The 23,291-nt window shown below is 43.0% G+C and overlaps 1 long non-coding RNA gene across 1 annotated transcript in view; it reads left to right on the forward strand.

Annotated features, from left to right (window-relative positions):
* The window catches only part of LOC141084229 (uncharacterized), a 56,520-nt gene extending 42,955 nt beyond the window's left edge, over positions 1 to 13,565 (forward strand). The window contains exons 2-4 of the long non-coding RNA XR_012230958.1: positions 4,680 to 4,786; positions 13,121 to 13,170; positions 13,331 to 13,565. This is a non-coding gene — a long non-coding RNA (uncharacterized lncRNA). The remainder of the gene's footprint in view (positions 1 to 4,679; positions 4,787 to 13,120; positions 13,171 to 13,330) is intronic.
* Positions 13,566 to 23,291: the final 9,726 nt, after the last annotated feature.

Here is a 23,291-nt window from a genome sequence, read left to right on the forward strand (position 1 = left end):
AAGAAGAGTTTGAACCCCTCCATGGAGACCCTGAACTCCTTTTTGTTCCCAGAAAATAAATCAGGCAGTTTAACAGGTGGTTCTGGGGACACCAAAACAACATCACTCGCCCCAGCCCCCAGAGACCCAGCAGCTAAAGCCCCCCACACTGTCTCAGAAACCTGCTGCTGAGAACGAGCCAGAGCTTGCTGCTCCAGAGATAAACCCTGAAACATCTGACTCAGATTTTTCATTTGCTCAGCAAGAGATTCTATGGGATCCATATTTCTCAGCAGTGAAAGAAAAAAAAAAACCCCAAAACTTAACAGTCAGTTATAATGTCAGGATCCTTTCAGCGCCGGCGTGCAGCCTCTGCTGAGCAGGGACTCACCCGCACTGTAGGGGGGCCCGGGGTCAGGTACAACCAGAAAGTACAGATACACAGGACCTGTGGACGCTGAAGTTTAGCAAGCAGTCACAGGACCTATGGTCATGTGACTGCAAGGGGGCGGGGCTTAGCATCTGCTTTCAGAGATGGCAGGACACTATACAGAAATACTCAGAGTCAGGCAAAACAGAGGTCACACAAAGATATCAGTAAAGTACCAGGGATGAGATAGGACCCTATATTGCGCTTGTGTCTCCCTCTTCTCTCACAATACTAGCTGTCCCAGTGGGACAGATGGATAAACAAGTTTAACAGGTATGATGGAGCTGACCAGCGGGTGCCGGGTACACGGGTATACACTGGCGTTGTCCAGATGTTCGGATGGCAGAATATCGGAACGATGGAACTGGCGTAGACGTTATGGACGTCGTACTGGACAGCCAGGTATCAGGTATCACACAGTCTGCGGAGACAAACAGTGTAAGCGGAGTACTTGGCAGAACACTGCAGAAGCACAGGCACAACAACAGCGGAAGCTAGCAACAGAAGATACTTGTTGCTCCGACGTCCTCCCTATGGCGGAGGGTCCAGAAATAGTAATCAGTACCACACCATTTTTCAGGCATTTTTGAAAATGCGCGCTGTCTCTTTAAAAGACCGGGAACCCGTGCGCGCAACCTAAGCACTCACCCCGGGGACCTGCTGATAGCGTGCCAGGAACCAGAGGGGAGGGAAGGAGTAGAGGCTGCGGCAAGACAGCGTGAGGCCTGCACAGAGCGGGAGTCCTGACGGGGACCCCGTGGAGGTATGAGAACAGGGTCAGGACCGAGCGTAACAGTATCCCCCTCTTTACACCCCCTCTTTTTCAAGCCTGCGTAGAATTTCTTTAGTAGGAGGGGGACCTGAATGTTCTCTTTAGGCTCCCATGAACTCTCCTCAGGACTAAAGCCCCTCCAGTCCACCAGATAATAGGTCTTACCCTTTACCTTCTTAGTGCCCAAGATAAGTTCTACCTCAAAGACTTCATCCTCATTGATGGGGTCAGGAGTAGTACCCGGGTCTAAAAAAGTAACTCAAAACCACTGGTTTGAGGAGAAAAACATGGAAAGAGTTAGGCACACGTAAAGAAGCAGGTAATTTCAATTTGTACGAAACCGCATTGATTTGCTTCCGGACTTCAAAGGGTCCAATGTTATGAGTTCATTTTCTCCTTCACCTTTGATGTCCGATGAACTCCCTCTGCTGGTGAAAGGAGGTAGTGAAATTGATTTGGATGGGAAAAACCTGTCATCTGAACAGGTGGAGTGTGATTGGACATCCGGAATCTCTGAGTGGATATAAGGCCGCCGACGCCCTGCTGGGTTGCTGGTGATCCTCTGCTCTGAGCTCTGGCCTCCAGTTTAGTCCTGTCTACTAAAGCTAAGTTTTTGCTCTGCTATTCCATGAGATTTTGTCTGGTTTACTTAGTGTTTGTGTTCAGCCAGGCTGAATTCCATTTTTTGTCTCTGATCAGTTGATCTCTTTGCTCTGTTTTCAGAATATACCTGAGTGCTGATATAGTGATTTTGAAGTCTAGTGACTTCAGGGCCTTTTCTATCAGACGTGTTGGACATTATTTTTGGCAGGGTTTTTGCATGATTGCAGACAGTTGCTTTTCTTTCCTGTCCTATCTAGTTAGTGAGGGCCCCATCGTTTGCTCAGCCTGTCTTTCTGTCTGTGTTTGTGTTTTCATCTGTTTTCACCGTCAATACATGTTGGGGGCTGTCTATTGCTTTGGGGTCTGCTCTGGGGCAGTTTAGATTTCCCCTTTCTTTCTTTAGGTTTATTTAGTTCTCCGGCTGTGATCGAGGTGTCTAGGACCACCGTAGGAACACCCCAAGGCTACTGTTAGTTGTTGTGAATAGGATCAGGGGTCTGCAATCCGCTAGCTAACAACCTCTCCGGTTTTCTGGACTTAGCTTGTATTTTTGTTTTTTCCTCCTCCGGTGACTCATTCATAACAGTCCAATGAAGCGAGGATCCAGTTTGTAGGAGGGCATCTTTAGGTGGATATAGTTGGAGGACAGCCACACCTTATCTTCAGGTCAAAAAGTAGGAGCATCCAGGCGTCTTTTGTCCGCATGCCTCTTCATACGTCGTGAGGCTTTCTCCAAGGTGACTTTGGTGTCGCTCCACACTTTCGAGAATTCCTCCGCAATGGTATCAGCTGCAGGAACTCCAGAAGCTTCAGATATAGGGAGCGGGATTCCGGGTTGAAGTCCAAACACAACCTGGAAGGGCAATTTTCCTGAGGATTCGCTTACTTGGTTATTGTACGAGAATTCTGCCCAAGGCAGCAACTTGACCCATTCATTATGATGCACGTTGACGAAGTCGCGCAGCAATCCGGACAAGATTTGATTGGTCCTCTCCATTTGACCATTGAATTGAGGGTGGTATGCAGAAGAAAAGTCCAGTTCTATCATAACTAACTAGATTACAGACCGCTATCCAGAACCTTGAGGTGAACTGGACACCCCTGTCGGACACTGGAGAGGAAACCCATGTAGACGGAAGATGTGTTGTATGAAGTAATCAGCCAGCTCCAGGGCAAATGGGAGACTGGGTAGCGGAACCAAGTGAACTATCTTCGAAAATCGATCAACCACAACTCAGACAACGGAGCAGCCGGAAGAGATGGGAAGATCAGTAATGAAATTCATTGCGATGTGCTGCCAGGGAGCAGAAGGAAACGGACAAGGCAGAAGCTGCCTGGCTGGCAAACGTTTTGCAGTCTTGTTACAGGCACACGAAGGAGAGGCTGCGACATACTCTTGGATATCCTTGCCCATGGTGGGCCACCAATAGTAACGGGAGATGAGTTACAGGGTCTTTTTCTGACCAACCAACTTGGAAGAGTGACCTGTTGTGAGTTCATTTTCCCCTTCACTACTGAGGCCCGAGGAACTCCCTCTTCTGGTGAAGAAAGGTAGTGAGCCTGATTGTCAAACACCTGGGGCTGATGATGATGACTGGCTGAGTGGAGTTAATGACTGGATATAAGGCTGCCGACACCCTTCTGGCCTGCGGGTGATTTCTCTGTGGACTTCTAGGAAACCAGTCTGATTCCTGCTCATCTAAAGCTAAGATTTCTGCTTTGCCTTTTTGCATTAGTGTTTTGTTTTCCTTGCTTTTCTGGATTCTGCCATTCCCTGCTGGGGTGAGCTGAATCTCCTTTTGCCTGTTGCTCTGTCTTCAGAATATTCCTGAGTACTGACATAGCTTTTTTGAAGCCTAGCGTCTTCAGGGCCTTTTTACTGTCAGTTTGTTGGCTCTTATTTTCATAGGGTTTTTCACGGATTGCAGACAGCAGCCTTCCTGTCCTTTCCTATCTAAGCTAGCATGGGCCCCATCTTTGCTCAGTCTATCTTTCTGTCTGTGTTTTGTTCTTTCTTCTTGCTTCACCGTCATTATATGTGGGGGGCTGCCTTTTGCTTTGGGGTCTGCTCTGGGGCAGTTTAGATTTCCCTTTCTGTCTTTAGGCTATGTAGTCCTCCGGCTGTGATCGAGGGGCCTAGGGCATCGTAGGAGCCCCCCACGGCTACTGCTAGTTGTGTTGATAGGTTCAGGGGTCTGCAATCCGATAGCTGCCAACTTCTCTGGTTTTCTGGACTTAGCTAGCATTTCTATTTTTGCCTCCTACGGTGACTCAATCATAACAGTGACCCCACCGGAGGACACGATTCCGGTCTGAAGTGGTCACGAGAGTCTTTCCTGGGGGAAGCCGAGCAAGGTTAACAGAGGCTACTGACACTAACCTTGACGGCTCGATAATTTGTTGAGGTTCTTCCTCAGAGTCAGGAGGCAGAAAGGCTCTGGAGTGTGCGTCAGCTTTAAAGGGGTTGTCTGGGCTTTTCACATAATCTCAGTACATATCTGCGCTGCAGAATTATGACAATAAGTTTCACTTTGCATAGATCACTGTTCAGCGTGTGTCTGGGGGAGGAGCAGCTCTCTGCACTGAGGCTGCTGGAGGGGAAGAATTCGTTACTGTGTGATGACGGCTGCTTCATGTGGACGGGGAGGGCCTGTAGCTATGGAGGATGGGGTTGTTGCTATAGAGGGCATGTTTGGAGTCGAGTAGGAGGTTATGACTAGTTCTCATTTCAATGCCATAACACCCCTCCACTTGGACGTTCTGTTCAGAATATCTAGAAAACCGTGCAAACTAGTGACAGAAAGTAAATTACTTACTGTCATAATTCTGCAGCCCAGATATGTACTGAGATTATGTGAAAAGCCCGAACAACCCCTTTAACGTTCTTGTCTGCAGGACGAAAATGAAGAAAAAAATTGAACCTGGCAAAAAACAAAGCCCAGCGGGCCTGACAGGGATTCAGCCTCTGTGCAGATTGAAGATAAGCAAGGTTTTTATGATGGGTGAATATTGCAACCTGATGGACTGCTCCCTCGAGGAGGTGTCTCCATTCCTAAAACCTCCAAAAGCTAAGTATTCAGGATTATATAATCTATAACAAACCAGAAAAAGAATAATCCCTAAAAATTAACTTTTAATTCAATCACTAAAAAACATATAATGGTAAAATTACCCAGATACACAGGGGGTCAGGGATACAAGTCAAATCCAAACAGTTGAATAATTCATAAGATAAAGGGCAAAAAAAGCTACTTTGCCCTGGTATGCCCTAATAAGGCCCTTCCTGACCGCGGAGGTTGGCACCCTAGTTGTTGACGATGTGGCGCCCCTGCTCAACGTCGGCGTCCCTAATAACGCCCTAGACCACCCTACGTATACAAAAATAGGGGACACAAAAAATAACCACACTCACACCCATAACACCGAAAATTGAAAAAAAGTGAGGAGACAACTATTGTCTCGTGCAAAAAAGTGCTAAGTGCTGTAAACTTATCTCGTAGTATGCACACTGTAAACTTATCTCATAGTCTAAAAAGCCTCTTACAGTCAAGTGCTTATTTCAAAAGATATGGGTTTTTCGCAGGTCAAATAAGACTTCTCATAATCAAAAATGCTAGCCTGCTACAATAATAAACCAAACCCATATATATATATATAAAAAAAAAAAAAAAGTCTACAGAGAGATCAATGTCTATGGTCAACAGTATCCAAAAATACACATATATTTGTCCAAAATTAAGGACCAGCACAAAAGATTATGTAAACACTGCACATTTAAATGACAGCAAAGTGCTGTCTATCAAACAACTGTTTGCACATGCACATAGCTGTAATCAGCCTAATATATTCCTGAGGCTCAGTCCACCTCAACAAAGGTGCATATGGTAACAATGTAAACAGTGATCTAGCAGCAGTATGCATATAAGGCAATCCTTCATGAGGTTTAAAATCACATCACCTCAATAAGCCTTAAATTCCTCATGTGGCAAGAAAAAATAAAAAGCTCAATGCAATAACCCTTTTCAAAATGCCAGCATATTATATAGACGGACTGTGCTGAATATACTCCCCATAATAATGCAGAAGACCATGAAAATTCATATATAATATGACATTGCAGTACTCAGAATTTCACAAATCAGAGACATCTCCATCTCAAAGGGTTAACATTGTTCATTGAAAAACATGCCACATGAAATCTGTCAAAAACAGTGTGCAGCGTCAGGGGTCAAAAAGTGGGGACTCAGTACCCCTGGCCGCAGTGACAATGCAGTGTGCGGCCAGGGGTACAGAGTGCTCACTTTTTGACCCCAGATGAACCCTCACCAATGTAGAGGGGGAAACGCGTCGGGTTCCTGTCTGCATCTATGGCTGATAAGTATACGCTGCACACTATGTTTTTGACATATCATGTGGCATGTTTTTCAATAAACAATGTTAACCCTTTGAGACGGAGATGTATTGGCACTGTTCGAAAAATCATGTGATGCTTCTCTAATTTGTGTAATTAACAGCACCTGTAACTTACCTGTGGCACCTAACAGGTGTTGGCAATAGCTAAATCACACTTGCAGCCAGTTGACATGGATTAAAGTTGACTCAACCTGTGTCCTTGTGTGTACCACATTGAGCATGGAGAAAAGAAAGAAGACCAAAGAACTGTCTGAGGACTTGAGAAACCAAATTGTGAGGAAGCATGAGCAATCTCAAGGCTACAAGTCCATCTCCAAAGACCTGAATGTTCCTGTGTCTACCGTGCGCAGTGTCATCTTGAAGTTTAAAGCCCATGGCACTGTGGCTAACCTCCCTAGATGTGGACGGAAAAGAAAAATTGACAAGAGATTTCAAGATTGTGCGGATGTTGGATAAAGAACCTCGACTAGCATCCAAACAAGTTCAAGCTGCCCTGCAGTCCGAGGGTACAACAGTGTCAACCCGTACTATCCGTCGGCGTCTGAATGAAAACGGACTGTATGATGGTAGACCCAGGAAGACCCCACTTCTTACCCCGAGACACAAAAAAGCCAGGCTGGAATTTGCCAAAACTTACCTGAAAAAGCCTAAAACGTTTTGGAAGAATGTTCTCTGGTCAGATGAGACAAAAGTAGAGCTTTTTGGGCAAAGGCATCAACATAGAGTTTACAGGAGAAAAAAGAGGCATTCAAAGAAAAGAACACGGTCCCTACAGTCAAACATGGCAGAGGTTCCCTGATGTTTTGCGGTTGCTTTGCTGCCTCTGGCACTGGACTGCTTGACCGTGTGCATGGCATTATGAATGTAGGGCCCAGTGTGAGAAAGCTGGGTCTCCCTCAGAGGTCATGGGTCTTCCAGCAGGACAATGACCCAAAACACACTTCAAAAACCACTAAAAAATGGTTTGAGAGAAAGCACTGAAGACTTCTAAGGTGGCCAGCAATGAGACCTGAATCCCATAGAACACCTGTGGAGAGATCTAAAAATGGCAGTTTGGAGAAGGCACCCTTCTAACATCAGGGACCTGGAGCAGTTTGCCAAAGAAGAATGGTCTAAAATTCCAGCAGAGCATTGTAAGAAACTCATTGATGGTTACCGGAAGCGGTTGGTCGCAGTTATTTTGGCTAAAGGTTGTGCAACCAAGTATTAAGCTGAGGGTGCCAGTTCTTTTGTCTGGCCCATTTTTGGAGTTTTGCGTGAAATGATCAATGTTTTGCTTCATTCTCTTTTGTGTTTTTTCATTTAAGACAAATTAAATGAAGATAATAATACCAAAGAATTTGTGATTGCAATCATTTTCAGGAAGAAACTGAGTATTATCTGACAAAATTGCAGGGGTGTCAATACTTTTGGCCACAGCTGTAACCTCTCCCATCTTCCAATTTAAAACTGGTTCATGCATCCGGAGCCAGGGTAGACCTAAAAGCAAGGAGTGAGACAAACCAGGCAACACATAAAGACGGATTCTTTCCAAATGCGTTAGACCTACCCGAAATTCCACTGGTACTGTCTGGAACCAGACGGTCTCGGTCAGGGGTTTGCCATCCACGGAAGTCACCCGCAACAAATCTGAAAGCACTGGACTGGTATCTGGTAACGGTCCACGACCGCCTGCTGGATGAGATTCCCAGCGGCTCCAGAGTCCAGGTAACAGAGTTCCGAAAATTTTACCGTGCCAAAGGACACGGAGACTGTTATTTGCAGTGATGGAGAGAGATGTTCCTTACCTAGGGTAGCCTCTCCTACAGACCCTAGGCGCTGATTTTTCTGACTTCTTTGAGCAGGAGTGGATCACATGCTCAGGACTGCCACAGTAGAAATAGCTCCCCTCCAGGTGACGCGCCTCCTGGCGGCGGTTGACCAAGCTTACCTGATCCACTTCCATAGCCTCTGGGGATGAAGGCAAAGTCAGAGAAGCCGCAGATTTTGGTGAACCAGAAACCAGGTGGTAGGGCCTCTTATCATGTTTGGTTTCCTTGGAATGTTCCTGAAACCGCAGGTCTATTCGGGTTGCCAGGGATATCAGGTCAGCCAGGGATGTAGGCACTTCCCGTCCCACCAGCTCATCCTTTACTCTTCCCGACAGACCTTCCCAGAAGGCAGCCACCAAGGCCTCGTTGTTCCAGGATAGCTCAGAAGAAAGGGCACGGAACCGAACAGCATACTGAGCCACTGTAAGTCTCCTGGTGTAGCCGGAGAAGAGCAGAAGCTGTCGACGTGGCACGACCGGGTTCGTCAAAGGTCCTGCGGAATGCTTCTAGAAAAGACTGGACATTATTAACCAGAGGGTCCCCTCTCTCCCACAGCGGATTCAGCAGGCGAGAGCCTCTCCAGCAAGGTGAGACATAATGAAGCCCACCTCGGCCCGATCAGAAGCAAACATATGCCCCAGGAGTCCAAAGTGCAGTGTGCACTGGTTGATGAACCCCCGACACTGAACGGGTTTGCCATGGAAGCGGGTGGGGGCCGCCATGCAAGGACCTTTACTTGCCCTGCAACTGGATACCTGGATGCTGGTAGCAGAGACGGGTGCAGCCAAGAATATCAGAGAATCCATACGTGTAGACAAGTTGTGCAGATAGGTCGTGATCTTGTCCTGTTGATCCCTCAGACGGGTAACCTCTTGACATAGCTCCACGGCCGGGGGTCCCTGGTATCCAGCGGGTTCCATGGCCAGAGCAATCTGTAACGAATGGAAGCGGTGGCACAGGTGGTGAAGTTCACATTCGTTGTTTATTGCGATATTTGTGGAACCTCGCGACCACTGTCCGGGTGGCTCCGAAGAGGGCGTGACTAAGTGAGCCCCAGACACCCATAGTAAGTCCCCTAGAACAGAGTCAGAATGGAGTGTCTGGAGACCACTGGTGTTACCTCTAGTTGGACCCCGGACATGTGGCAGCTGTCCAAGCAGGACAGATGAATAAACAAGTTTAACAGGTATGGTGGAGCTGACCGGCGGGTTCTGGGTACATGGGTATGCACTGGCGTTGTCCAGAGGTTCGGATGGCTGAGTAGCGGAATGGGGCAAAACTGGCGTAGACGATACGGACGTTGTCCTGGACAGTCGGGTAACAGACAGTCTGCGGAGACAAACAGTGTAAGCGCAGTACTTGGCATAACACTGCAGAAGCACAGGCACAACAACAGCGGAACCGGAATCTAGCAACAGAAGATATTTGTTGCTACAGCATCCTCCCTATGGCGGAGGGGCCAGAAATAGTAATCGGTACCACGCCATTGGTCAGAGGCATTTTTTAAAAATACGCGCTGTCTCTTTAAGAGACCAGGAGCATGGGCGCGCGACCTAAGCACTCTCGCCGGGGACCTGCTGACAACGCGCCAGGAAGCAGAGGGGAGGGAAGGAGCAGACGCTGCAGCAGGATGGCACAAGGCCGGCACAGAGTGGGAGTCCTGACGGGGACCCCGCGGAGACTTGGGACCGAGCGTAACATACTGCCATGATTGCTGTACTTCTACCACTACAATACATTCTACAGCCGCTGCTGTGCTGCTATACATACTGCCATGATTGCTGTACTTCTACCACTACAATACATACTACTACCGCTGCTGTGCTGCTATACATACTGCCATGATTGCTGTACTTCTACCACTACAATAAATAATACCACTGCTGCTGTGCTGCTATACATACTGCCATGATTTCTGTACTTCTACTACTACAATACATACTACTGCTGTATTACTGCCGCTATAATATGCTATACGTTCTGCCGCTAATGGAGCATTACTACTGGTATGCTTACTATGTATATTATGATGCATACTGAAATAACTGTTGTGTACCTACTGCCAGTTCTAGGACTCCTACGATATAGCACACTATATTACCACAGTTTCTTTTCTACTATACATTCATGCTACTGTGTAAAATTTGACACTAAATTTTACCTCTACACTGTCCTTAATTCAGCTACTTCTCTACTGTACATAGTGCTCTGCTACAACCATTACATTATCCCTAATACCGCTGATGCACTGCTCTAAATACTATTGTTCTTACTAGCCCTACACTCCTGTGGATATTACTATATATACTGTGGGCAGCACGGTGGCTCAGTGGTTAGCTCTGCAGCCTTGCAGCGCTGGTGTCCTGGGTTCGAATCCCACCAAAGACAACATCTGCAAGGAGTTTGTATGTTCTCCCCGTGTTTGTGTGGGTTTCCTCCGGGCACTCCGGTTTCCTCCCACACTCCAAAGACATACTGATAGGGAATTTAGATTGTGAGCCCCATCGGGGACAGTGATGAAAATGTGTGCAAACTGTAAAGCGCTGCGGAATATGTTAGCGCTATACAAAAATAAAGATTATTATTTTATTATTATTATTATACTACACATGGTTTCTGTATTGGAATTGTCACTATTTCTCTTCCTGTAGTTCCACTTATTGCACCTACAGTATCTCTTACTGTCTTTATTACCACTGCTATACAACTTTTTATTGCTGTACTACTGTCTTTACTAGTGCATTATACAGTATATCACTACTAGTACTGTCTTACGGCATGAGAGGTAACAGTGACAGTATTACTGACCTTACTTTATAGTCCTAATAAGCCCTGATTTTAATACCCGTCATGATAATAAAAATAATTTTGATGTTATCATACAAAGTAACAGTGCCAATCTCAAGCCATGGTAAATCTAATAATACATAGTCCTCGTAGTCCACATTCTTGAATAAGTCTTAATAATAATAGTTCAATCCATAAGAGTTTAAGACTCTGATCTGCCATACTTGGCATTACCCCATATATTCCTCATACACAATAGTCTGAATAGTATCAACAGTCCATAGCCTTAATAACCTGTGTATTTGCCCAAATCCAGAATAATATTAATCTTGATCCCTGATATAATTTATATTATTGGACTGTTTTAGTTATCATTTTAATTAGTAGTACAAGAAAACTTCACAAACTATTACTAAGCATACAGTGGGTACGAAAACTATTCAGACCCCTTTAATTTTTCACTCTTTGTTTCATTGCAGCCATTTGGTAAATTCAAAAAAGTTCATTTTTTCTCATTAATGTGCACTCTGCACCCCATCTTCACTGAAAAAAAAAACAGAAATGTTGAAATTTTTGCAAATTTATTAAAAAAGAAAAACTGAAATATCACATGGTCATAAGTATTCATACCCTTTGCTCAGACACTCATATTTAAGTCAACTGTTGTCCATTTCATTGTGATCCTCCTTGAGATAACAGTGGCCTCCATAATCTTTAAATGGAAGAAGTTTGGGACCACCAGAAGTCTTCCTAGACCTGGCCGTCCAGCCAAACTGATCAATCGTGGGAAAAGAGCCCTGGTGAGAGAGGTAAAGAATAACAACAAGATCACTGTAGCTGAGCTCCACAGATGCAGTAGGGAGATGGGGGAGAAAGTTCCACAAAGTCAACTATCACTGCAGCCCTCCACCAGTCAGGCGTTTATGGCAGAGTGGCCAGATGGAAGCCTCTCCTCAGTGCAAGACATATGAAAGCCCACATAGAGTAGGCTAAAAAATACATGAAGGACTCCCAGACTATGAGAAATAATATTCTCTGGTCTGAGGAGACGAAGATATAACTTTTAGGTGATAATTCTAAGCTGTATGTGTGGAGAAAACCAGGCACTGCTCATCACCTGCCCAATACAATCCCAACAGTTAAACATGATGGTGGCTGCATCATGCTATGGGGGTGTTTTTCAGCTGCAGGGACAGGACGACTGGTTGCAATTGAAGGAAACATGAATGCAGTCAAGTACAGAGATATTCTGGATGAAAACCTCTTCCAGAGCGCTCTGGACCTCAGACTTCACCTTCCAACAAGACAATGACCCTAAGCACACAGCTAAAATAACAAAGGAGTGGCTTCAGAAAAACTCTGTGACCATTCTTGACTGGCCCAGCCAGATCCCTGACCTAAACCCAAATGATCATCTCTGGAGAGACCTGAAAATGACTGTCTACCAATGTTCACCATCCAACCTGATGGAACTGGAGAGGATCAGCAAGGAAGAATGGCAGAGGATCCCTAAATCCAGGTGTGAAAAACTTGTTGCATCATTCTCAAGAAGACTCATGGCTATACTAGTTCAAAAGGGAGCTTCTACTCAATACTGAGCAAAGGGTCTGAATACTTATGACCATGTGATATTTCAGTTTTTCTTTTTTAATAAATTTGCAAAAATCTCTACATTTCTGGGGGATTTTTTCCAGTCAAGATGGGGTGCTGAGTGCACATTAATGAGAAAAAAAATTAACTTTTTTAAATTTACCAAATGGCTGCAGTGAAAAATTCAAAGGGGTCTGAATACTTTCCATACCCACTGTAGCTTTTGTCTGTAGTCTTTATTAACATAATACATTTTTTACACAATAGTAGTAAAGGTAGAACTAATCCTTTTCAAACCTAATATAAGCAACCAACATCCAGAAAAGTCTTCATAATAATAGTCCTAATATATAATAAGAAATATAATAGATCATATTAATAGTAATAATATATGCCTTTTTCCTAATAAACCAACAATAATAGGATTGTTAATAGTAATAAATAATAACAGTCCCAATTCTTGAGCAATAAAAGTTATCCATTATAATAATCATCAATATAATATCAGCCCGCATAAAAATAAATCCTTATCCATAATAGTGTTTATAATAATAAACCCCACCAAATTGCCAGCCTGATCCTCAATCGTCTTGCCAATTCTATTCCTAACTGTAATGGTCATGGTAATAGTTATAATATGTACTAATTCTAATAATATGCATGTATAATTCAGCTCTGGCAAAAATTAAGAGACCACTGCAAAAGTTTCAGTTTGTCTGATTTTTCTCTTTATAGGTATACTAACTGAAGAGCCCGGCGTTGCCTGGGCATAGTAACCACCTGTGGTTAGTTATTTCAAATTATAATGATTATATTGCACATAAAAACATTTCACATCATATATTCAACACTACAGATTTGCAACACAAATTAACTAAACGATTACCCAAGTAATGATAGTATTTTATTTTCAACTCATTCAAGATTTTTGGTTTTTCCTTTCAGTGCAAAGATGAACACATTTTTGGCAGTTCCAACTCTCGAACAGACCACATAAAGTTGACGATGAGAAAAGCATGGAGATTGCAAATCGATCCCTACTGCTTTCAAGGACTGTCCCTGAGCATTGTTAATGGACATTGCAAATAGCAGTTGAACTGGAAACTGGAGGCTTTTAAAATAAAAAAAAAAATCAGATGGAATGAATGGAATTCTTGGAATAAAAATGTCCTCTCCTTTAGTACATCCTGTTTCTGAGCTGTGTATCTAACCCTATCCTGTGTGATAATGTCTCCTGAGCTGTGTACCTAATCCTCTCCTGTGTGATACTTTCTGCTGAGCTGTGTATCTAATCCTATCGTGTGTTACTGACTGCTCAGCCGTGTACCTAATCCTATCCTATGTGATACTGTCTGCTGAGCCGTGTATCTAACCTTATCCTGTGTGATACTGACTGCTGAGCCGTTTATCTAATCCTATTCTGTGTGATACTGACTGCTGAGCCGTGTATCTAATCCTATTCTGTGTGATACTGTCTGCTGAGCCGTGTATCTAATACTATTCTGTGTGATACTGTGTGCTGAGCTGTGTATGTAATCCTATCCTGTGTGATACTGTCTGCTGAGCCATGTATCTATTCCTATCCTGTGTGATACTGACTGCTGAGCTGTGTATCTAATCTTGTGTGATACTGACTGCTGAGCTGTGTATCTAATCCTATCCTGTGTGATACTGACTGCTGAGCCATGTGTCTAATCCTCTCCTGTGTGATACTGACTGCTGAGCTGTGTATCTAATCCTATTCTGTGTGATACTGAGCTCCCCCTGGAGTCTGTGTCAGAGGGTGCTCTGTGTTGGCACCGTAATAAATTGTGTTATTTCCAGCTTTACAGAAGGATGATAACACCATAGAAATGATAATAATAGGACAAATTGTTTGGTGAATTGAAACATGCAGGGTTAAAATTTAGCCTCACAACATAGCCTATGACGCTCTCGGGGTCAAGACGTGTGACTGTGCAAAATTTTGTGGCTGTAGCTGCGACGGTGCAGATGCCAATCCCAGACATACACACATACATACATTGAGATTTATATATTAGATTTTTGAGTAAAATGTAAATTGCTCTTTTATTCTATAAACTACTAACAGCATGTCTTTGAATTTCCATGCACTAAATTTTGTATTTATTTTCAAGATCATAATCATTTAGGAACAACAATACTAATGTTTTAACTCAGGAAGAGTTCAGAAATCGATATTTTGTGGAATGACCATGATTTTTACACAATTTTAATGTGTCTTGGCATGCCTTTCACCAATCTTTCAAACTGCTTCTGGGTGACCTTTTGCCACTCCTAGTACAAAAATGTAAGCAGTTCTCCTTTGTTTGATGGCTTGTGACTATCAGTCTTCCTCTAGATTACATTCCGGAGGTTTTCAATGGGGTTCAGGTCTGGAGATTGGGCTGGCCATGACAGGGATTTGATGTGATGGTCGTTCCACACATTGATTGACCTAGCTGTGTGCCATGGCGCATTGTCCTGCTGGAAAAACCAGTTCTCAGAGTTGGGGAACATTGCCTGAGCAAAAGGAATCAACTGTTTTTCCAGGATAACCTTGTATGCAGCTTGATTCATACGTCCTTCGCAAAGATTAACCTGCCCAATTCCAGCCTTGCTGAAGCATCTCCAGATCATCACCAATCCTCAACCAAATCTCATAGTGGGTGCAAGACACTGTGGCTTGTACGCCTCTCCAGGTCTCCATCTAACCATTAGACGACTAGGTTTTGGGCAAAGCTGAAAATTAGACTCATCAGAGAAGATTACCTTACTCCAATTCTCTATGGTCCAATCCTTATGGTCTTTGGCAAACTTCAGCCTGGCTCTCCTTTACTTCTCATTGATGAAAGGCTTTTTTCTAGCTTTACATGACTTGAGCCCTGCATCTAGGAGCCTATTATGAACTGTTATTGCCGTGCACTTCACCCCAGCTGCCATTTGCCATTTCTTTTCTAGGGCACTTGATGTCATCTGCGGTTGCCGAGTGACATTCGAATAAGATGACGGTCATCCCAGTCAGTCAAGAGTCGTTTTCACCCTCTGCTGGCCTATAGTTTTTTTGTCTCCAATATCTGCTGCTTGACCTTGTTGTAATGGACTGCCGTCTTAGAAATTTTAAGAATGGAAGTAACATGACGCTCTCTGTATCCCTCTACTAGTAAAGCCAGAATTGAGCCCTTCTTTTCCTCACTCAAGACTTTTCTTTTCAACTCCTTTGGCATGGTAAAAGTTAATTTTTCATTCCTATTACTTTTTGGATATTACTAGCACTTGTTTTGCCATCCAACTTGTCCTATTGCAAGAGGAATGTGAACACCACAGCAGGGTTTTTTATACTTTCCTTCATTAAATAAAATTTGGTTCAGGTGATCACCTAATCAGAAGCACATTAAGTAGAATCAGGTGTACTCTGGTTGGAATTCAATTGACACTGGAATGTAATGGCTGTCAGACATGTAGAGAAGCTGATTTTTATAAAGCTGTGCGGTGGTCTCTTAATTTTTGCCAGAGCTGTATTTGTCCTAGTTATAATCCTACTTTACATTTCTAGTAATTGTAATCCTATTTCCTAAATGTTCTAATAGTAACCCTAACCAAAACGAAGCCTAATGTGGGTTTAATCATCCATTCTACGTGCAGTCTGTGCACGCTGCCTGCTTCTTACATGCTGACATATTTTCTAAGGCATCTTGTAGGAATATTTGTATGCATTTAGTCTCAAATATGAAAAAGTATCACATCCCGAAAACATCCTGCTGCATCCAATCCTAGCATGCATTTGGCACATTATCATTATTTCTGGATTCGTGCAGAACATTCCAATAATTTCTAGTGCGTGCTGTCTGAATATCTAGATTCCCAGCTATATCTGGCATGACCATTATTCTCATTGCTAGGAATATTCAGCACTACACATTCCTGCCTCTGTAACACATTTCTAATTCCTACAACAAAGTATTTTTTTTATTCTGTACTGTTATTGTCTTGTAGAATAAATATTGCCTTCCTTCCATCCTTTCTATGATCTGCATCCACATAATTCCTGCATCCTTCTCTAAGGGTCCCGTCACATTTAGCGATGCACCAGTGATCCCGACAAAGATACGACCCGGTCAGGATCGCTGGTGAATCGCTAAATGGTCGCTAGTGAGCTGCCAAACAGGCAGATCTCAGCAGCGACGTAGCAGCGGCAGGCAGTCGTTACTTACCTGTCAGACGCGGCGATGAAGATGTCCTCCCGCCCGCGTCCATGCGTCGCTCCTCGGCGCCTGCAGGAAGCTGACGACGAGAAATGGTCCAGGACGTTCTCGCGTGATCAGCGATAGCCAGTGGGGGAGCCAGTCGGAGGTAAGCATCACACACAGCGATATCGCTGCTGCGTCACAAAATCGGTGACCCTTAAGCGATATCGCTAGCGATCTCACTTAGGCCTGTTTCACACATCCGTATGTTACCATCAGTCAAAATCCGCCGTTTTGCAAAAAAATGGATCCGCCATTTTGCTTGGCGGATCCGTTTTTTTTCCCATTGAGTTGCATTACCGGCGGATCTTGACGGATGGCCATCCGTTGGATCCGTTTATTTGCGGATCCGCCAAAATTTTCGCGTCCACCGACATGCCTGGACGTACAATGCAACGTTTTTTCGGGCGGCCGGATCCGCATTTTACATTGCGCATGCCCGGAGGACTTACCTCAGCCGCAAATGTAACCCTAAACTCTGTTCGGGCGGCTGAAAAATTCTCTCTCTCTCTCGACATCGGTTCCTTTAAATTTCTTCCTTCACCGGATCCGTCAAAAAACGGTTCGGTGCCACACGTTGATGTCCGTACACAGGCGGATCCGTTTTCCCCCATTTTGGCGGATTACAACTGACAGAATAAACTGATGTGTGAAACAGGCCTTAGTGTGACGGGTCCTTTACCGTGTAATCCCACCTGTTGGACATCTGTTGCAGACATTATATGATTCCAGCCTTTTCACAATACACAATCTGAATTATATGATGCATCCAATGCTATTATAATAATTCTTAATGCCTGCAAAATCCCATAATAAAGTTACTCTTTATAGCAATTCTTACTCTCTTAGTTTTATTCTTGCGACTACGATTGCCTCTAATTGTAGCATGATAATATCTGTTATAGCCATGCTTATTGATACAAGTTTACTTTATTCACCAAACATTTTTTTTAAAAAAAGCTCTTAAAAATAGGCGATGCGGATTAAAAAAGGTCACTTGCCGCGAGACGTGAATGTGATTGTTCTTTTATTACACAACGCGTTTCAACACTGACCACAACGCATTTCGGTGCTGTATCGGAATATTTTTCAAGTCACAAAAATTGACCGTTTTTTGTGACTGTTGGTTTTTGGGACTTTAAAAAGGCGCCAGTACAGAGTAAAAACACATTGTCACTTTCAATTCTCGCCGCAAGAGTCCTTCTTTCAACCACGCAGCAAATTTTAAATTGTTTTTTAGTCTTTTGGTGAATTTTACCTGGGGAATCTCCCACAGCCACGCTGCAACAGTTGGATTTTTAGGTGAGCAACACCATTTATTTTTTTATCCTCCTCTCATAGTCAACCTATTTAGTGCACGTTTTACCTTCAAAGCTTTTTTTTATTGCAGATCTTACATTATTGACATATTGTATCTTAGCATTTTGTTTTAGCAGAATCTATCCAATAGGGAGGCATGAATTTTGATCCCCAATTAAATATGAGAGAATCTGTGAAAATAGAAAAAATAATTATGCAGATGACTATTTCAGACCTCTTATATGAAGGCATTGCTGCTGTGTACGATGCTCACCCACCAGAGAAATGCTAGCAAAGATAATTTTCGGACTTTTACCCAAGTCTAAATATAATATTTTACCCTGATCTCTATACAGAACATCAAGTGAAAGTGTTTAAAGGGATAGTCATAGTCCCATCATGGCAACCATTGTCCCTATGCCATCTATGGAATGTAAGCGTCATAGAGCTACAATTGAAGGGTAGCTCTTACTATAGGAAATGTGGGCAGTCTATGTATTTCCTTAGTCTCCCTGCACTAATGTAGGATTTTGCCAGTTCTCCTTGGTAATAAGAGTTTGCAGGCTTTTGAGGAGTCAGACGGTCATTGGCTAATTGCTCCAGTTGTTTCTATAAAGGTGTTGCCTGTGATCCGACAGCAAATTTAATTACCGAAGTTCCCAGTAAATTGTAAAATTATGGGTGTAAAATAAAAAAAATAAAAATTCTCCCACAAATTACAGGGCTTTTTTTTACATTTAAAGTGAAGCTAAACTTTAAACAAATTCTTGATACATTGCATGGTAAGTACTCTTGATTCACGGGGGTTCCAGTCTTGATCCTTCGCTGATCGCTCAATCCACAGGATGGAAGTGTGGAGGAGAGTGAGCTAAGCAGATTTGGGCTCAATAGAAAGTCTATTGGTTCGTACGCCGCTCTGCATGAGCTTAAGGGTAAAGCTTCTGCTGTATGGTTTAAAGGGAATCTGTCAGCAGCATTTCACACCTCAAACAAAGCAGCCATCAGCCAAGCAGGAGGAGGCGGATCTGGGTGTGGAATAGAGCTGGACTGACAGAGGCTTCAGATCTACAAAGAGTTCTTCAGCCTCATTTGCTCTCAGTACAAACTCTGATTTCTCAGGAATGGACTGGCCATGTAAAGGTATTACTGGACATGTATTTGAAAGAGCTATATGCCCATATAAATAGTTTGGATGGGGGGGAAATCCTGCTGAAAGATTCCCTTTAAGTGATAGATGGGGGTCTCAGAACCCAGACTGCCACTGATCAACAGTGCTCACCATGTATTACATCAAATCAAAAATTAGTTTAAAGTATAGTTACTCTTTTTATAATTTTATTCTCTATGGTGAATACAGAGATGAGCAATGTCCCCGATGCTAGGGGGTCCACTGTTCCAGCTTCCCCTTGCGTATGATAAGATTGTTCATATGCCTGAATGACATTGTATATTAATATAGCTGGCACTTTGCTGACTTCTTACAGACTTATTGTATTTTTTAGCTTTGTGATTTCTTTTAAAGTGAACGTGAAACTTCCATGTTGTCTCCCTCTACAGAAGAGAATATCCGTCACAGTAAAGAGCTCACAACATCTAAGGGTATGACTTTATCCGTACATAACTGTATTCATTTTTTCGCCTGTATAGGTCTAATGGGCTTGTTGAGATGCGGCTTGTAAAGATGTTTAGTCAAGAAAATACAAAGAAAAGCTGCAATAAATACCATTTTTTTCTGTTGTGGGACTGGTTTTCCAGTTTTCTATATGCAGCCATTAATGTAAACAATTAAGGTTTTCTGGCTGCCCAGGTTCTGCCCAGGGACATGTATAATAGATCTGTGCTTCAATTGTGTATGTACCCATAGAAACCAGATAGAAAATATCTATTATTTCTATTACTGGCTGCATTGCGAAATCTGGAAAAAGCTGCAAAATGGAAAAAGGGATTAGGCTGTGGGGTAGATGACTCCTGCAGGTAGTACAACGATGGCGATATGTCACTGCTACATCGTAGTGTAATGCCGGTGATGGGGGTCGCACTGTATCTCCTAAGGTGTCACAAAAAGTCACAACCAGATAAAAATCTTCCTACATGCCTGTTGCCATACCGTAGGTACCAAATCGACCCCATTCGCCTTCAGTAACGTGTTGTGGGCCAAAGATGCCATGTGCCCCCAACCTGATATAACAAATGACATTATTATTATCTTTATTATTACTGCAGAATTGCTTCTCATGTATTCCCACAACACTTGGAATGAATATTAGGGGAATTGCTATTTATCCAGCTTCATCATATTGTAAGGAGGCTAAAGGCTGCATAATCAATGGGGAGGTATGTGTCACAGAGATGGCTGTGATGTAACCCGGAGTATTTTTTTAGTGCATGTAAGCACTAAGATGTCGTTTGGTGCACCTGTGTCCAGGTTGCGGGTAGTTATGAGAGATGGGCGGGACTGGCTACCCACATACCTCACAACTGGGTGTGGTTACAGCTTGTGTTATGGAGGCTGTTGTTTGGCACATGGTTTGTGTATTGGGAGGAAGAAGTCCTCCCGTGTGTGTGGCTCCAGACCGAGCCTGCGAGCTGGACATTACCCCAGGCTGTGTGCTCACAGGCCTGGAGGAGCAGAGCCCTGCTAAAGACAGTTATGCTTTGTTTTTGACTGCTTTAAAGGCTGTTTACCTTTTGTTGGTGCTTCTGGGTTTATGAAGCCAATAAACCCACATCAACTTTTAAAGGTACGTGCCTCCTGCTTTCCTCCCTTCGCACCTGAGTGAGTACAACCCCTTACAATATAATATACAGCTCTAAAATCTAAGTCTCTCTTTCCTCCCCGTTTCTACCCCCTTTTTTCTAGACTGTAAGGACACCGTTATTGATTAACTTTTGAGGAAAGGAAGCAATTTCACCATTGATTTTTGGATTTTTTTTTTTATTACCCGTTCGCCAGGAGGGGAAAAAATGTTAACTTTCTGCTGTTGGTACAAAATCTTTTAGGCTTAAAGTCTTTTATGTTGTAGTAATTTTACATAATGAAAATATGTTTTATGGCCAATTGTCATTTTGTGTCCTGGAGAGCAGGCTCACACGAGCGTATGAAATATCATTCAGTGTTTCATGTACAAAAGTGGGAGGATTTGTTTTCTCCCTTGTCATATGTGTGCAGTCGGTATACAGTCCGCTTTTCTGACAGCGGCAGCTATTAATCATTTATAGGATACATTACATTTCCGATGTTACAGAATTGTATCCATAAACTTGTTACACTCTGGCTCCGTCTGACATCTCATTTTTTTCACGCACCCATGGCCTTGAATGGGTAAGTCCCAGATGAAACTAGTGCAAGCTACAATTTTTTTCATACATAGATTCAATCAGTGACAAAAAGCGCTCATCTGCACCGCCCCATTGATTAACATTGGTCTGAACGCTGTCCATTTTTTTTCCATGGTCAGCACTCGGATCAAAAATACGGTCATGTGAATGAGCCTTGTTTACCATAATTTTTATTGAAAATATATTTTTAAAATTTACTTTTTGGGGGAAGTGGGGAAATTTTATTTATTTTTTTGTCCCACTTGGGGATTTGAAGACTGTTGAATCTTTGATAGCTTTTAGCTTTGAAGCGTTAATAATTATAAAACATTGTAGACTACCATTGTTATTGCTCATTCACACATCAGGGTTTTTATTTGCTACATGTGCTAGCCTTAATTTTTATGGATAGATCTAATTACAATGGATGTGAGTCTATTTTTCTAGACCATTTGTCCGCAAGAAAAAAAAGCTACTTACTGATCAAATTTACAGTGCCCCTCAACTGTTTGTGAGGGTTGGAACCAATTCCTTCTACCACTGCTGGACTCATATAAAATTCTTATTTTTATATATTAGGCAGGAAAGCTTTTGACAATTCGATATGGATTTCTAAAGCAAGTTCCCCAGCCTCATCAGGCCTAAGATATTTTTTAATAATGCATGCAGCTCTATTAGATGAGGATCCTGACTGTACACTTGTATCTGTTCATTCAGACTGTATAGACTTTCTAAACCAGACAAGATTCTAATTTTGCTACAAATGAGAAAGAAAACACAGTTTCAACTGTTTTCTATTTTTCGCTATTTGACAGCCAATATTCGACACATGATTTTTAATTTTCTAGGGCTGTCATACGATAGACTAGGGAAGTTAAGAATGGGAATACTGTTTTTTGAGTTTACTCTTTTTACGGGAGACATCACTAGTGTCTGGGTTATATGTCGTTCATTGTGCGGTCATTGCTCATTATCACACTAGTTAATATCTATTTATCCCTGCACCCACAATACACATGTAATAACCATAATCCATAGAAGAAAAGGAGGACCGCGCTCACCGGGCTTGTGAAGAAATCTAGCTGCTTTATTGGCACATGTAAGACATGTTGGCCGGGGGAGTGAGAGCAGGAGTGAACAGGGAGCTGACAACGGACGTTTCGCGCTGAACCAGTGCTTCAACGGGACCCGTTGACATCGGTGACAACTCAATCTATCCAATGAATTTCATTCAATATTCAGAACACGGGATTTTGAAAAACTAGTTGGACTTTTTTTTTACCCCAATAAGTCCATTTACTTTGTGGAGGTGCAGTCACCTGCCGATCTCTTGAGTAGTTATAAAGTGACCGTTCTATTTGGATAAAGAACACTTTTTTTTTTTTCAAAATTCTCTTTTATAGGGGAAAAATGAGGTATAACAGGAGCAAACAAATGTAAAAGGCTTAACGCGTACTGCTGGAAATCATTACAGCCTCTAAAAATATTCCCAGTATGTAAAAAATATGACCAAATTTATGGATTGGAAGTGTTTGCTCATTGTGTTTTCTAATATGGAAACCCTGGGCTAAATTCAAATTCAAGAAGTTTGGATTATATTTTTTCACCATTTAAAGACCTGTCACCTGGTACCGAATTTTTGCTCTTTTTTTTTTTTTTTTCCTGCTTCCGACTATGCCATTTTTTTAAAAAGGAAACCTGGCAACTACTTGGACAAATCCTTCTGAATCCCTATGTTTCCCCCCAGTTAAGTAATAACACCTATACTCCCCGCCGGTGACATGTTAAGTGATCCCTGTGGCCAATCAGTGCTGGCTTCACTCTCCTCTCCTACGGACGGAATTGACATGTGGAGGAAGTTAGATCTGCGGTTGCTCTCTCACTTCCTCTGGGTGTCTTGATGTGTCCGAAGGAGGGGAGAGTGACGCCAGCACTGACTGGCCACAGGTATCGCTTAACAACAATGTCACGTGATACAGTTCAGAGCTGGTACCAACACTGCTGGAACGGCACTGATGAGTATATTATTTTGCTGGGCGGAA

This window comes from Dendrobates tinctorius, unplaced genomic scaffold, assembly GCF_039654945.1.
Source record: "Dendrobates tinctorius isolate UK_male_01 unplaced genomic scaffold, ASM3965494v1 ptg000022l, whole genome shotgun sequence".
In the NCBI taxonomy this organism is placed as follows: Eukaryota; Metazoa; Chordata; class Amphibia; order Anura; family Dendrobatidae; genus Dendrobates; species Dendrobates tinctorius.